Source organism: Poecilia latipinna, unplaced genomic scaffold, assembly GCF_001443285.1.
Source record: "Poecilia latipinna isolate Pla-1442-1.1 unplaced genomic scaffold, P_latipinna-1.0 Scaffold37, whole genome shotgun sequence".
Taxonomy (NCBI): domain Eukaryota; kingdom Metazoa; phylum Chordata; class Actinopteri; order Cyprinodontiformes; family Poeciliidae; genus Poecilia; species Poecilia latipinna.
In genome coordinates this window covers 130,606-132,998 of record NW_015112653.1, presented here as the reverse complement: position 1 = coordinate 132,998, position 2,393 = coordinate 130,606, and positions in this window count along the sequence as shown.

Sequence of the window (2,393 nt, the reverse complement as noted above, 5' to 3'; positions counted from 1 at the left end):
CTCTTTACTAGGGTGTGTATTCGCAAATACCTCCCTTAGACACACACACACACACACGCAGCCTGTCATCTGCTTTACAGGTTTATACAGGATCATGGAAGGCTCTGAAGGAGTATTTAACCCTTTGAAAAGCTGCCACTGAAAGGATTGAGTTTTTTTTTGTTTTGTTTTTTGTTTTTTTTATTCCTGCAAATTACGAGAACTGGCAGAAAATCGACTCCATCAAGAGTGGGGTAAAAGTAAATGGCTGCACTGATTTTTGTCTTTGCAAAGACTCCAAGATGGAGTCTGGCATCAGATAATGCTGATTGAGGGCCTATTTTCAGTGTCACTGTTGCCTGTTTTGTGTAACCAAGCAGAGACAATAAAGATCAAGGGGAGAGGGGGAGAGGAAAGGGCGGGGAACCGGGGTGTCTTACTGTTGAGCAAGAGAGAATTGGTTTTTCCACCATCCTAATGAGAATTCATCCTTTGAGATGGATGACTCACTCTGAAAACAATTTCATACTTGTAATAATGAGATCATATTTGAGGAATTGGGTGTGCATCCCTCGAGTAAAAGAGTGAAGCGCTTTAGCCAAAACTAAATTTATTTGTGTGGATTTTATCTGCTGAATTCAAGAAAACTCTTGCATATGAACATTCATGGTACATAACTTGAAGTTTCAAGGAAAAACAAAAAAAAAAAAACAAAAAAACTTTGGCAAGCTTAACCGAGTCCGCTGGGGCAAACGTTTTAAAGCATGGAGACGTCTGGTCAAAATAAAATGAGAACACTGATTTGGAAGCTCTGGAAACCGACAGCGTGTCGGCTTGTGTGAGATTAGATGCATAGGAAGTTTGGAGATAAGTAAATCCCTCAGTGTTTAGGAGGTTATTTTAGTTTAGATAGTTTAAGCCACTTTATTTCTTTACTAATCAGCTTACGCCTAAGGGACAAAACCAATTGAGCTCTTCAGAAAAAAAAAAAAAAAAAAACTAATTGCACAGATATCTGTCTGAGCAAGTGCATGTCATCCTCTTTTTAACCTTGATTTAGGATGGTTTGGAAAGCAGAAACGGCTCACCTTTAAAGTAATTTTAATTTACGCCCAAAAAATTTCTATCCACATTAAGATGTCATTTAAGATTTCTGACACTTACAGCTTGGGAGAGACGTAAAAAATGCCCTTGAAGGTGTTTAGGGGATTTTATAGCCTAAAATATAGATTTTCATTTTTAACTCTTCCTTTCTCTACAGTAAGCACAAGGGACTGAAATTCAACCATCACTAAATTAATGTAATTTAAAATACTTCTCTCATCTTAAGTTTTTTGTTTTTTGCAGCAGATTAAATTCCTTGGCTGAGATAGGCTTTTGGATCTTACCACACATGTGGCAAGAAAACGGATCTTATGTCTTTATTCCACTTTAAATGTGAGGATTGTGACGAATGGTGCAACATTTACTGTGTGCAAAACTATAAGAGCTGATTAAGTTGCTTCTTATTGCCCCAGGATTCCAAATTTAACAACGGTTTGACATTTTTGAAATAAAGTTAAATGTTCTGTACAAGATCTACTGGATCCCCAGGTGGATAAATAACTATCACCAGCAGTACTCAGAAAATAAGTCCAACTCCCTTGCCTTGCCATGCGAGCAAATTTAATATTTCAGCCTGTCAAAAACAGTGGATCTTCATCAGTGTTGACAAAATGTTTGGACAGCACAGCATGAGATTGGGTAACCTTGATATTAATTGCTGCAGTTAATATCAAGTTGTGTGTCATTTTTCAATACATGCTAAAAAGAAAAAAGGTATGTGTAACGCAGATGATGGAATTTTGCTTATTTTAAGCTACTTATCTTTGTATGCAATTGAAAGGCAAGGGAAATGCGCAGTAGAAAGAGCTAACTTCTTTTTTTTATTCAGTATGAAAGGAAAGTTTAATTTTTCTTCCAAAGAAGAAGGTTAATTTGTTTTGCAACAAAAAAAATGTGCTTTTTTTTTATTTGCAAAGATAATATGTTCAGACTACTTAGTATGCCATGAGAACATTTTTTTTTTCCAAACCTACAGATGTTTGCTACCTAGGCCCTGTTTAAGGTTGACCAGAAAAAAAACAAACTGTTGAATGAGACAAGAAGGGACTTTTCACACACCTGTGGAGGTGGGGTGATTACACCTTTATAGTTCCTTTGAGCAAAGTATAGTTGGATGACTTCAGCAAATTTCCAGCAAACAGCAGCCAAACCCCAGATTAACTCACCACACGTGGCTGCGAAGAGGCTTCAAACATTTGCAGCAGATGTGCACCGTCAACCCGACTCTGCAAAAATTCAGTCTGGGAAAATATCAAAGCTTCCATCTATTGTTTCAAGGCAGAATCATGTCAAACTTGTGGTGATGGCAA